At 40.3% G+C, this 15043-nt stretch overlaps 1 long non-coding RNA gene across 2 annotated transcripts in view; it reads right to left on the reverse strand.

Moving 5' to 3' along the window:
* Positions 1–15043, reverse strand: part of LOC137852792 (uncharacterized) — a 288725-nt gene that overhangs the window by 26729 nt on the left and 246953 nt on the right. For both annotated transcript variants that reach the window (XR_011094046.1, XR_011094045.1), the window contains one exon: positions 1065–8921. This is a non-coding gene — a long non-coding RNA (uncharacterized lncRNA). The remainder of the gene's footprint in view (positions 1–1064; positions 8922–15043) is intronic.

Raw genomic sequence — 15043 nt, forward strand, 5'->3', positions numbered from 1 at the left:
GCATTATTCAGTACACAGAGAAAAAAGCAGTTTCTCTGTACTGGAAAAAATCACCACAAGAAAAAAGGAATTTTTGCTGAAGACACATTTACTCCTCTACCATTGACTTTGTAATACATGCTCTTCCAAATGGCATGGACTCTGTTTTTTTTTATTGGTTTACATCCTATACATGAAAGTGGCACACTCTCATTTCAGAAAGAGGAAGCAATAAAGGTTCCCTTAATGTTTACCCTAATAACCTGAGTGATAGCACAAATAGCCTGGGGAGGTCACTGAAGCTGAGTTGCCTGCTAGGAATGGTGTAGATAAAGCCCATCCTGCTTTAGGTGACGGTAGAATAGATGCTTGCTCAAGCTCCTTTCCAGTCATATATATATATATATATATATATATATATGATTTTTTTCTTTTAACAGTATCTTCCATCGGTCTATCTGCAAGTTTTCCAGACATCTTTCTGCTAACATTTGTGCAGATGCATGTAGGTCAGCTAAATCCAAACATTGGTAGAGCCTAAGGTCAAAACAGATTGTTGAGCTTATCTTGTCCAGTGTTTCTGAACATTTTCCCAACCGTGATCTCATATTACAACAGAACAGAATAATAGGCCCCTTTCCATCTTCTTGCCTGTAAAGAAGGAGCAGCTGAAATCCCATTGGACATCCCAAGACCAGAAGATTGAGAATGAAGGCTGTAGGTCAGCCCCCTAGCAGAGCTGTGTACACCAGCTCCCAGTGCAGATGGGCGCACAGCTGCACAACTGAAGTGTGCAAATGGCAATATGCACAGGCAGGACACAAAGCATGTAAAGAAAGGGACTCAAGGTCTGCTGTCTGCCACATACCAAATTAATTGTTGGTAGAAGGTGACTGATTTTTGTAGACTCTTCCTAATGTGTACTAACACTGTTCAGAGAGTCATGCTAGCGTATACCACAGCTAACGCTGACTTCATTAGAACTCTCTGGTCAATGAAAGCAATTGTGTGTTGTCTAGTGGTTGGACTGGAAGACAGGAAAAGATTTGATTCAATACTAGCTGTGCTCCTGACTCATAGCTTACCCTCCAAGCAAGTCATTTGACCTTTCTGTAGTTCAGTCAATCTGGCTGGAAAATTGTGCGGGAAGAAGGGAAAAGCAGTATTCTTGCTGAAAACCACAGACGGAATCTGAGCTGAGTTTTCCTAGGTTAAAAAAGAAAGAGACAATATCAGAACGTGAGTCAGATTCCGAACCTCCCTGGCCTTTTCCACTCAGGACGTCTGGTAGTATCATCATTATCATAGCAGAAAATCATTTACTTCAAGTCTTGCTTCTAGCTCAGAAACCAAAAGGAAATACTCGGTACTTGTGCCAGGTACACTCAGCTCCTGAATAGATTGAAGGACTATCTGAACAGATTTAATAACTTTGGACTTCTCTACATGGATCATATTTAAAGGGTATAAATAACCAGAGCAAAAACTGGAACAGAGATGGATTTATATTAATAATATTTTTTTAAAAAATTTTTCTGATGGGAAAATGGAAAAAAGTAGGGACTTAAAAATACCTTTTTTTTCTTTTTCTTTTTCTTTTTTTCCCCCCTCTGTTATGCTTTCTGTCAGATTTTGTACTATAGAGACCTAAAGAACATTTTCTGGCAAAATACCAAGCTAAATACAACATGGTGTAAGTTCCTAATAATGGAAAGAAAGTTGTGGTGGGAAAGTGTCTAGAGCAGATTTTGTAGACAGAAGGTCCCTGAATTGGCTGCAAAAACAATTTCTTTTTCAGAATGTCTTCCTCATTTTGAAAATATAAATAGCTCTAATTAAGTGCCCCAACCTTTTTCTTTTAGTATGAGTAGGAAGTGGAGCTGTAAAAGATTGATTTTGGCCAGTACTGCCATAAAGTGGTGAAAACAATAACGACCTGTAAGGGAAACTGAAATTCAATGGGGGCTGGATTTGTGGTTCTGAATATCTTGAAAATGTCTCTGTTTTTGTGAGAAACCTCTTCTGGACCCATGAAATCAGACCCCCTCTGGATTTCAGGAACGTTTGAAGTGGAGCAAAAGGACCTCACCCTGACAGATGACTAACGTGGAGAGCTACCATATGAATGGTACTATTGACGACACATCTATGCATACAGCTCTGCTGGATGTACCTCTGCACAGCGGGTTTTGGGGGGGGGGGGGGAGAGGCAAAACCCACAAGCACTCTGCAGTGAGGGGATCACATGCAAAATGCTGAAGGTGAGTGAGCCTGTTGGGTTCAGGTGCCGTGCATTTTTGTTTCAGCCCTTAATGAAAACAGAATCTGCTTTCAGTTTGATACCAGGTGAAATATTGTGATGCTTTGATCTGATGGTAGAAATATCTCTAGAAATGAGGCTTTAATATTGTAGCCATCACACTGCTGACTATTTATCAAGGGGTCTACAAAAGACCTGCCATATGAAAAATGTTTATAAATTTTCACAGATCTAAATGTTCTACTTAAGTCTTCTGAACTTCTCTTCAGAAGTCTTGAGAAGTAATTAGCTCTCTCTCATCCTAGGTAGAGGGATTATCAGAGATTTTAGGTTAATATGACCCAGCAACTATAATGACAGCATTGCATAATGGGAGATATTAGCAGGGAGGAGCTGGAACATGGAAATGGGTTTTCTCCATCAGATTTTTTATTGTTACAAAATGTGATACAGATAGGAACATTTTTATGAGTCCCAGGGATACCACTTCTCCATCAACATCATTTGAAGACAACAAGTCTCTCAATTTTATTTTCAATTACGTGGTAAAACATGATCAAGAGGCTCCTTGTGGGCTCCTGTGAATTAATCACAATCACTGAACTGTTGCATTAAAAGACATAGAGGACCTAATGGACAATAGAGGTCTGGCAAGGTTTCACAGTAAACAAATCTGAAGTGAAACTTAAGTCTTCTTTGAACTCAGACCTGACCTTGACCTAAGCAGGATTTACATCCAGAAAGTACTCTCTTGGCTTATACACATGAAGTCAGAACTGCACTGCTGGACGTGCAACACTGTGAACTCTGATGCTCTGGAGTAGACCCATGCATCTGTATCACCTGGAAAGTTAAAAATATTTGGACATAGAATTTGATAGGAGTTGTCAACATTGTGGTCATGTCTCATCTGTTAGAGTTCTGAAGAGTTTTAAAAGTTTTGCTTTCAATCTGTGCAGACACTTCGTTTTTAAAATTCCCCTCTGTTACTTCTTGTGTGTAGAAGAAAATTTATTTCCCAAATGCTTATTTTTTCTCCTATGATGCAATTGGAGTGGATATATTGTCTCTTTCTCACATGCTTCTATACTGTTAATGCATTACTTTGTGCATTCAGATTATAGTGACATTGTAATTTCAAGGAATTTACAATTTGGTCATAAAATACAAGTGTACCGTGACCACACAACAGGAATAACATTCATGATATAATCCTAAATTTTCTTATTTCCTTCAATCTTATTTATACAGTAATACTGCAAAAATTACCTTACATTGCAACAAGTAAAAGCAACTGAGCCAAGTCCAAAGGGACAGATGCAACAAACAATTTTTCTTTTTTCCCTTGTGTTGAGCTGGTCAAATGCAAGCCAGCTGCACACTAGAGACAACGTATGCATGGCAATTATGTGTGAGCTAAATATGCCCTGATTTCTCCATGAGAAGATAGCTTCAGAATAAATAAATCTACTCACGCATATGGGGATTTTGCCTTGCTCTCATCTTGAAGGCCAAACATTTAAATGGAGAATTTGCCTTTGGGAGATGGAATAGCCAGGTTAACTTTCATTTTAGCTTAGATGCTCCAGCATCATAATAGTGCTGGCTAAACCACAGGGCAATTAGAAAGGCCCTAAGATGGCCTGTGGGATGCCAAATCTGGTGTCAAACTGTTCTCTGATACACACCTTATACAATAATATGGTGGTTGTTTTCTTCATCTACAGAAGTCTGGAAGAGTTGAGACTTGTTGTTTTTTGCACTTTCCCTTTTTCCTGTTCTCTCTGTGAAAGCATTCTTACTTCTTACCCTGGTAGGATCAGGTGAAAGTTCCTGGGGAAACTTCTTTCCCACTTCTTTATCCTGGAGCTCATCAGGGCTCCTTACTGCCACAAGTTTTTTCCTTCTTTGATTTGTGTTAGTGAATCAAGCTGTCAGGTAATTCTTCTAACTCATCTTTCCAGAGGTCTGCTACAACTATGGTAATATAAGTCATGCTTCAGAACCATAGGGCCCCAAATTGTATGCTTATTTAATTAAATATATTATATACTTAGATATATAAATGAAAGCTTTTATTTTATTTGTCCTTACAATGAACAAAAAAATGGACTAGAATGAGAAAGAAACATGAAAAACATGGCAGATAAAGCAGATGGAAGTTAATTTATATGAAATTTTGTATGGAATGGAAAGGCAGCTTATAGTTGTTTATGAGAATCCAGCTCCTGCTATTTGAAATTGTACATACCAATATCTTGGTATATCTAGAAAAATGCTGATTGCTCTTGGCATATTAAGTTTGACATTTTCTAAACCAGTTTATAATAAAATATAATGAATGAAGGACAATCAGATTAGAAGGCCAGTTTGCTCAAGCAAAGCATCAAAATAGCATTGATATGGTAACAGCCTGGCATCTCACAATGTGCCAGGATTAGAGCACAAGGCTGCTTCCAATTGGAAACCACAGTGGGGAAGTTCCTAGTTTCTCTTCCCTATAAACTCTTCCCTATAAAACACCCATTCCTTTCTAGATGATTCATAAGATAATGGATATTCATCCCGTAACTAATCTATCATTTAACATAGGCTTTGTGGCAGCATATGCCACTCTAATTTGAGAATTTTACTTTGGGAAATAAAAAGAAAACAATTTTCATGGCAAGCTCTTTTCCTTCCTTCCTTCCTTCCTTCCTTCCTTCCTTCCTTCCTTCCTTCCTTCCTTCCTTCCTTCCTTCCTTCCTTCCTTCCTTCCTTCCTTCCTTCCTTCCTTCCTTCCTTCCTCTCTCTCTCTCTCTCTCTCTCTCTCTCTCTCTCTCAAATGGCACAGTTCTGGACTACAGTTTTCACCCCAATGTCTATATACCCAGTGATGGGCATTTTATCATAAATTGTATCAACTGTCAATTTCCAGGAGGTTGACTAAAAAACACTTGAGGAATTGTGTCTCATATCCATTCCTAAAAATGATGCTATCTTCTACCATGCTGCTATTCTCAGCATTTCCTCAAATTGGAGAAATCATCCTCAGAAATCTTGCCTTGGTAAAAAGAAACAATCACATTAAATCCTGATATCAGAGGGAAGTAATTTTATACATGACCTTGAAGGCTGGATGTGGGCAGAAGCGAAGGGGAGATTCCTAGCTTTCTACACAACCTTGTAACTATACTTGGAAGGTCCCAAGAAATCAGACTGGAAATTTGGGTTGCTTTTAATCACACCACTACTGCACTGGTATTTTTAGTGACTTTTTTTTTTTTGATTCTCCAAAATCCCCTGAAGAATCAATACCCTACTGAAGCCCTACAGGTAAACATAGAAGAGAGGATTTCCAGTAATGTTTCAAAAAATGTGTATGAAACAGGTGGGACATCCAAAATACCTGGTGCAATGGTACAGCATAAGATACTTGTACTGATAAATTTTAGTCATGATTAATCTCAGATCCCTGTCAATAAAAGATTTATCACGAAATGCTATGTCTTTTATATTTGCCTAAGAGTCTCTCCCTTCCACTCTGACCAAAAGAAGTGAAATCAAGATTAATCAGTAAATTACTTTAACCTCGGTAGGGTTTCTCATTAATTCGTGGTTTCTCATTTCCCACATCCCCATCACTGCATAAAACTTCCTCTTTTACAGACAGTTCACTGTTTACATGATAAACATACTCCCCGCATTACCCTTCTGGACTTGTATTGCTCAAGCGTGAGAGCTTCAGTACATCCCACTTCCTTACCATCCCCTTGAAACCTTGCTGATGACAGTGCTTGGTGACCACAACAGGCAGTGAGTACTAATATTGCAGTACAGAGAATTTCCCCCATCAATGAAGCATAACATTCAGTTTCTCCAGCTGTTCTCATTCCTGGAAACCTGCTGGAAAAAGCCACTGTGGAGGTAAATGGACTATCTTGGAGCAGAAGCATCACCCACATCTTAAAAGAAGTGACAGAAGAGGATGGGGCTTTTGCCCTGAGAGTGGGCTGTTGCAGCTCCTTTTGCTGCACTGCTGAGATAAAAAAGAAATACTTTAGAGTGTCCGTAGTATCTGGAAGCTCACCAAAGGGGAGGCAATTCCTCTGGAGGTTTAGCTGGGACAATTGACTGCCTGCAAGCTTGTGCCTGCACGAAGAGGCTTCACGGCTAAAGCTCAACCCTGCCCTGCTATCCCTGTTTCCCTGCGTGGCTACAGCTCCACAAAACACCACTTCACATCTGACAGGCACAGCCCTTCCTGAGAGGCAGCCTGCACCCACTGCACGGCGATAAACCCAGATTGCCATTTCTCCCATTGTCACAGGGAAATCTATCAGCAGGGTGGGTATAGGGGTATTTCTGTCTCTTTTTCTTTCTGTCTTAACAGTGTAAAATATTTCAGGCGGCAGCTTCAGAAACCAGACTTCCAGCCTACCTGATATAAGATACGGCACTTTAGAGATTATGTTTGCTTTGGAAAAATGCACTCCACCAAGACAGTTTTACTCCAGGGACTTGCTAGAGATGAACCCTACTGAGGCACATATCAGTGCCAGTAATATCTCTATCCCATTAGTACTGCCTATCTAATAAACCTCACCAGCTTCATTATAGGGTTTTTAGTAGCGTTCTTCCAGAATTATCTCTGCAAATCAACTGATAAGAGCCAGGAGAAAAACACTAAAATTGACCAGCAACTTACATTGTACTCATCATCAGATTCAAGCTATCTGCAAAACCAGAGGCGTTTAAACTGTATTCAAAATTTACCAAGTTAATTTGTATGTTCCTCCCAATTAATTAACTAAACAGTAAGAGCCAGGATCCAGTCTCAGATCCAGGGATACCATCTGTCACAACCTGGCTCGGTCCCATCGTGTAAGGTCACCAGTCTGCTGTGAGTGGGCTCCACCCATGGTGTCCCACCTGCTTCCAACCCAGCCATTTCTGAGGCAAATGGCCTCTCCTTGTGCTTCTCATGGCCCTGGGGCACCTCTGACCCCTCTCTGGAGAGGTGAAACCCTGCAGGGCATCCAGCCCTGCCATGCTGCCTGAGGCTCACACACACTCCTGGGAACTTCAGCTGGGGTTTCAGGGGAGCAGTTCCACATTTCAAACTTAACTCCCCCACCAGGACAATGTGATGGAACAAGGACCAGTGTTTCAGCAGAAGAATGTCTGAACCACAGACACGGGTACTCTTGAAAGGAATTGAAAATCACAGCCTTTCTGAAATAGGGTGGAGTCCTTGCTTAGTCACCCCTTCTGTGAACGTAGAGGCTGGGATGAGCCCATCCTTGTTTTCACACACTCAGGCAGGACTCAGGCATACTCAGCTGCTCTCCTTTGCAGCATCCCCACCGCTGTTTTCTCCCTGCTTTTCTTTGTAAAAAGAAAACATCCCATGGGAACGGCCAGTACCTACAGTATACTCGGTACCTACCAATACTTGGTGTTCTGAGTCCTAAATTAGCATCTTGATGGCTTCTTATAGCTAGTGCCTGGAAAAGTCACTGAGAACATTTCTGAGGCAGGGCCAACCCAGTAAGCTGGCTTGACGGTGTCTACATATGTGTCTGGGAAGATACAAGATAGAGCCATGCTCTTGGCCCCAAATGTGTGCTGGGTTCTTGAGAAGGTTCACCACTGGGGCACCACCCTGTGGTGTAATGTCACCAAGCCACTGTAGATAAGGATCCCTCTTCCCAGCTGCAAAGCATTGATTAAAGGTTGGCGGAGTGAAGCCCCAGCATTACGGAGCACTAAAGGAAGATCTGATTTTGATTTCACTGGAGTCAGAGCTACAGTCATGGGCTGCAAATGATACAGGGCTGTGTGTACAGATAAACGGGTTTTCTGGATTGCCCTCAGGGCACTTAGTGCCTTGTAAGATCAGGACACAGATGCTCATGTGGCTTTTGACATCTCCTGAATTACTGTAGTTCTGAAACCTCATTGCAGTTAACTTGATGGAAGTGTTCTAGAAAAAAAACAAAGTAACTATCAAGAGACACAAAAGAATGATTTGTGATAAGAAATTAAGAGCAAGTGGCTCACCTACCCACAGAATAATATATTCTTTAGAGGAAAGCAGTCATCTACCTTTTAAATTGTGTAGAATTTAAACATACTTCTGTAAGATGTGTTTGAAAATGGTGTTGAAATGGATATGTTATCAATGTTACATAAGAAAACTATATTTTACAGTGCATGTTTTTACCAGGTCACCTAAAAACACATAGCCCGTAAGTGTAATCAATAATTAGATCAATATAATCAATAATAAGTGCAAACAATAATTAGAGGTGCATGTGTACGTGTATGGGCACATATATTTTTAGTAATAAATTTGAAAAGTGCAAATAACATCTACGAAAAGGAACATTTAGGAGGGATCAAGGAATAGTGAAGGGATTCAAACTCTCTTTAAAGTTAAGAAAATATTTTTTTATCAGTGTACTCTAAATCTGATGGTATAAAGATGGAAGATACAAACTTACCTAGAGAAACTGCATATATTTTTGCCCACACCTACTGAAGAGCAAATGAAATCACAAAATAAATTAAAAATAATTAGGAACTTCAGGTGCCTCCACTTTGCCAAATTTTATTCACTGTAACAGCACCTAGACTTCTGTAGGTAAGTTGTTGAGCCACACAGATAGGTCCTTATAGGGTCTGGTCTGAAGTTAAGCACCTAAAGCACACAGTTGGAAATGTTAGATGAAGAAACAGATGTGTGAATTATCTAATTTCCATTGATGTAAATGGGAGTTAAACGCCTAAAGAAGGAATGATCTGCCTCTTTGCTGCAGCCTTGTATTTTAATGGATTCTGCAGAGATTTAAAACTTGCGCCAAAGATTTACAGCTAACAGTATTTTTCACCCAAAATCCCGAACAACTGATGAATAAATAAAAGCCTCTATTGTCATTCAGCATGATACTTCTTTTTTTTCAGTAGTATAATGCTTTTACACTTTCCAAAGGTAGAGCCTAAGCTATAGGATGTTTCTCTCATCTGCTACCTGGGGGAGAGCCGTGTGCGCAGCGTCATGTTTTAATTGAGGCAAGGCTTGGGATTATGCTGACAGGCACAGCATGGTGGAGGGAAGGGGCTGAGCAGTAAAAGTCCATGTGGATCCTTTCTCGGTCTAGACAGGATTTGCTTTTAGGGCCAGAATAAAACTCAGATCAGAAATGAGGCTATCCTTCATCAGCCCACCGTGGATCTGAATATATTTCTACTTGGGATTTTTCCCCTCTCTCGTCAGTCCAGAGGGTCACTTGGACCCCTTTATTCTAAGTTTAGGAATACCAATCTTTTTCATTGGTTTTGAGGATGTGAGAAAAAAATCCTATGGGTTTTGAAGGCTGAAATGAAGCAGAAACCTTTTGCTGCTGGCTGCAATGCAAGTACATAGAGATGGCCTGAAGCCCAAGCCATGTTTTTTTTTTTTTTTTCTTTTTTTTTTTTTTTTTTTTTCTTTGGGACCTTACAATTTGGGAAACCTAGACAGCCTTGCAGCTCATTAGTTTGGTAATCCCTTTGCTTCAACAACAGAAGCAGAGGGAGATGTGACTCATTTCCCAATCACCACTACCTCTGGCAGCTGAAGACAAATTAGTGCCCAGTTTCTGGGCCAGCAAGTTAGATGTCTGTAAGCTCAGCGACACCAGGCCTGTGCAGTAAAGGTGATGCCACCTATGTGTGTGCAACAGCCACAGCTTTTCCTTCAAAATTTTCCATCATAAAGTAAAGTGGAGCAAGTTCCCAATTCTACATTTATCAGCAGTCTATAGTTTTCTACCAGCTGCAGTGTCAGGAAAGCCTTAATGTATATAAACAGCTATTGCATTTGAATTGTCTTTTTTTTTTTTTTTTTTTTTTTTCAGGCAGAAGCATGTTTCTTATTTATCTGAAAACATCCTGTTCAAATTTAAGATTTTGTGTGGTTAGTTGCTGTTCATTTTTATCTGTTCTCAAACCAGTCAGGATGGGAATAATTTCTGATGGGTGACCAATATTGAAAAAAAAAGAGGAGAGAAGATGTATGGGGGGTCCTGGGCATGGTGTGGTTGATGTTACAATCTGAATTTGAAATGGGATAACATATGGAGGGTCTACCAGGACTTCTGAGAAAATCAGCTAGCTAGCCTGGGATCTGCAGGACATATGCAGGGCAAATACATCCATGTGTCCTTTTTTGACTATTAGTCATTACTGCGCAGTTTAAAAAGTATGCGTCATGAAATAATCCGGGTAACCTTATGTTCTAGCTGTTATACATGGTGTGCCTTGTGCCTTTCCCTGAATCTATTGTTCGGATTTTTGATCAGACATACACGTACATCAAAACAGCAATTACCTGACTCCTCTTCTGGAAGGTATTTCTACATCTGCATTTCAAGAGGTTTTTGTCTGTAGGTTCGTGCTTCGGGACTACAAGATCCTCAACATTTAGTTGAGCAAAACATTCTGAATCCAAAATCAGGTTCAGGTTTCCTATCATATGTAGATTTATGAACAGTTTGCAAACAACTTTGCTGAAATACTATCTACAAACCCTACCTGAGGTAATGGAAGCAGCAGGGCATGCATAATATTTTTGCTTTTGTTTATGTTTCTGTAGTGGTCACTTTTTGTTCTTCAGTTTGCATAGAGTCCCTTCAGCTCACTCTACATCGTGGAGCGTTACCACAAGAAAAATGCTGTGAGAGCTATGCTACATTGCCTTTTGGTTTTTGTACGTATAAATCAACCATAGATCATAAAACACAACCTGTAATAACAATCACCAATATTTAATAAATTTCTGACTAGTTTGAAAACCTGTTCAAATACTTTGTACCACCCACAAAAACATTTGTAATAAATTGCAAGGCAATAAAAATCACATAACACGTAATTACTGGCATTATTGTATCCTTCACTTTTTTGAGGGGGGAGGAGCTGGGCAGAGAGAGGAAGAGGCTGGGTTTGAGGAAAAAAAAAAGGAACTTTTCAGCTGAATTTTATGACCTAATTTGTTATACGATTCTTTAAATAATACACTTTGAGCAGTGCTAAATATGTAAAAGGAGTTTTTCAAATAGATCGCAAGTTCTGTTTCTGAATGAGTCATTTCTGATCAGTAGGATTCTCTTAACAAGGGAGTTACAGCAGAGGGACCAAAACACATTTCCATTGAAACCAGTGGCAAACTCCCGTTGACACCAACACAGGACAGAGGATTGACTTGACAGGCACATTAAAACCAAGAATGGAAAAACTTAGAGAGGTGTTGTTTAAAAAAAAGAATAAATCTGAAAGGACTCCTCCAATTCAACTTCCATAGTTTTTGGCACATTTTATCATTCTCCTAGTCTGCACACAGGAATGAGGTGTAAATGTGTAAATGACTTAAATACATACAAACACTAAATCCATGTTTACATTTGCACTAACGTAAGATTCTGCCCTCATATCTATGGTTTGTGGTGAATTTCCAAGAAGTTGGTTTTACCAAGAAGTTGAGTTATTCATTGCTGTAGGGATATTGTGCTTGTGATTCAAAAGAAGTCATTTTACCAACCAAGGAAGAAAACAGAAAATCTATTAAACAAACAAAGAAGCAAAGAAGCACAACATGGGTTTTCAGGTGAAAATATAGGCTTCTCTGCTTAAAATAAGGACTGAGCTGACTGAATCATAGTATTTGCAAACCACCAAAAGTGATTTAGAAGCATTGACATTTTTGTTACTCTTTGTTTTTAAAGTACCTAGCAAGCCTAATTCCCACGGAAAGTCCCGGGAACTTGGGAACTTGCATGCCTCTGGGAAAGGGACTCAGATTCCTCTGAATATACTACATGTGAGCTTTTAGATGTTTAGCCATTTGAACTAAATTACCTATTTGGTTTTAAAAATATATCAGTTAGGAGCTTTACTCATGATCCTGTCCCAGACTCATTCCTTTTCAAAACCCGATTTTACTCCTTGATATATTCTCTGATAATTATTCCTTTCCTAGGTAAGTATCATAGAATTAAAGCCCTTTAGTTTTGCCAGGAACTCAACTAATGTGATCAACAGCACAATAGGAAAGGTTCAAAACACTGGAAGGGTTGAGAGACAGGCACTGTATAGGCGGTGCCTCAGGAGATGGATACCAGTGCATCTTTCAGATGGCAGCTGCAAGGCAGGGCTCAATGCTTCTGAAAATGTTCTCTGTCTCTCTAACCTGGTCCTGTTTTGCCCAGTGTCAAATACTGATCTTGGCTTTCACCAAGGACACACACCCCTTCATGTCTGGTGATGCTACCATGTAGAAGATAAAAAGAAGTAAAGACCAGGTGCTGAACCTTGTCATGAATGACTTTGTCCCTGGTAGATATCCCAGGATATCTATGGATCTCAGAAAGACTTCCACTTCCTATAGAGACTAAACAGACAGCTCATTTGAAGGGAGGCAAACTGTTTTCACTCCCCTAAAAATAGGATTAAAAAGAACTCGACATGTGGAACTCTGCAGTTTCCTACCTCCTTTTGATTTTTTTTTATTTTTTTTCCCATCTAGTGTATTTTCATCTTTAAACAAATGCTTTGAAAAATGCACATAAAAAAAAAATTGTGCAATTAGAAAAACATTTATTTCAATACTGCTGAAATGCTTTTCCTGTCTAATTTAAAGTCTTGCAGGTGAAAATGTAAGAAAAACAATTTGGGGCATTTTTCACAGGCAGTCACAAGATCCGGTAAGACAAATTGTGGACCAAGGGAGGAGCAGCCTCTGCCAACTGCAGCAGCTGAGTTAGAAAGTTACATTCTTCCACCAAGCCACTTTTCCCATTGTTAACATGTGTACCAAGGCATTTGTGGATGATATGCATGCGCTGCACACAGACAGTCATGGGATTAAACAGAGTCACTCACAGAATACATTAGCCCCAGTTTTAATTGCAAACCTTCCAGCCCTTCTGTCACACCAGAATTTCTTAGGATTTACAAGGATTACAACGAGTAGAAGATGTTATGCAAAGAAATTACAACAAACATCAGCCTCAGCATCTTGGATGCATTCATCTTCTGACAATGAATGCTCTATGCATACACAGGACACTACATGTAGATCATTTAGGGCTCACCAATGAACAAGTGGTGTGGTTGAAGAACCAAGGAAAAAAACTCTGTTGAATGGTATTAATAAAACCATGGAACCACATTTTTAACAAACTGAGACGGAGGAAGCAAACTGGAATTTAGTGTACACTTGAGATGCAAGATTAATGCTCCCAGAGCAAAAATGTTGAGTTCAAATGTCTAAGCCAGTAAAGGCATATTTAGACACCTAAACAAAAATGGCCTGATCTGCTGTGTTGCTGAGCACCTGCACTTCCCAGTGAGATCAGTGGGTTTTGCAGGCTAGCTTTAGGAACACAGGTTTGAAATTTGTGAGTATGAAATGGAATAACAAATGGGGAGTGCAAAAGCTGTGTCAGCAGATGCACTCGTCTTTGCCATAGTAGTGTCCTGCAGATGTTAGAGAGACGAAAGCAATTTTCCACGATAGATGATATGTTCAATATATATACAATTAAAGTAATGGGAAACAAAACGAGAAATGGGGTCATGCTCATCTGCTCTTTTGAAGATGTTTTTTCCATAGAAAGAAGCAGCTGAATGCAACTGTCGTTTAGTTACATCAAAACAACATAACATGTGCGAGCAAGGGAATCCTGGCACGTTAATTGGCAGAGTAGCTGGTAATGTGCTGTGTGCTGGACACCGATGCCTCACTCTCTCCCTCCTCCCCCCCTCCCACTCCCCCTCCATCTTTTTTCCTTCTTAATAAGAAAAGTAAACTCAAGAAAAGGCTTCCAGAAAACAAATAGGCATTGTTCCCTGGATGGTAGATACGTGGGATGTACACAACAGATTTTGTTCCACTGGGTATGGGAAGACGAACAAGTCACCACAGGGTAAGCCAGTATGTTGGATTTACAGCACACAAGCTGCTCTATAGTAATAATCCTTATGCACCCTGCAGGACACTGCAGTAAATGCAAAATACTTCACCTCTCAAAGGACTTGGATGCCTAAAGACACTCTATCTCCATGTGCCTAACCCATACTGAAATCCATGGGAATCTGGCACACAAGAGCTTTTGTAAACATTACTAGCTGTCCACCTGCAACTTTATGTACCTAAAATCCTTTGAAAAACCTGACCCTGGATCTCAGGCAGGTAATGAACCATTTTCATACTCATTTCATTTGATGCACGCAGAGCATGTAGGCCATTAGGAGAACTATTAACTCGCTCACCACTGCCTGTGTTACCGGTCCTTATGGCCCCTGCTGCCGGGGGAGAAGCAGCAGGCTGGTGGGGTGGGTGGAAGGGATCGGCATCCTATTGCTCTTGGCAGTGCAACTCCTCCTCATCCACCTGCATCCCCTCTTTCTGCCAAACTATGAGCCCCAGTCTTTTCCTGGTCCAGTAACATTTCCCAGAGGGCAGGTTGATGGGTAATATAGTAGATTGCAATTCCCTCAAGTTCAGCTCTAAAATCAGTATGCTGCAATTGTACCTAAAGAGGCTTGAGTTTTGAAATTGAGTAGATCCTGCTGAGGTCAGAGGACAGAAGGCCAGTCTAACAGAAGGTTTGAGATATGAACAATAGCTACCTGAGTGCGGTGTGCAGGGTCAACCCTCCTCTTTCTGCGGTAAGACCACCGCTGTGGGAGTTAGGGACCCCTGACTCTTTGCTACTGCTTCTTCTCACTCTACTGCTGGTATAACGCTGATGGTGCTCCCTCTAAGTCTCCTGCTCTCTGAAT

Source organism: Anas acuta, chromosome 2, assembly GCF_963932015.1.
Source record: "Anas acuta chromosome 2, bAnaAcu1.1, whole genome shotgun sequence".
NCBI classification, from domain to species: Eukaryota; Metazoa; Chordata; class Aves; order Anseriformes; family Anatidae; genus Anas; species Anas acuta.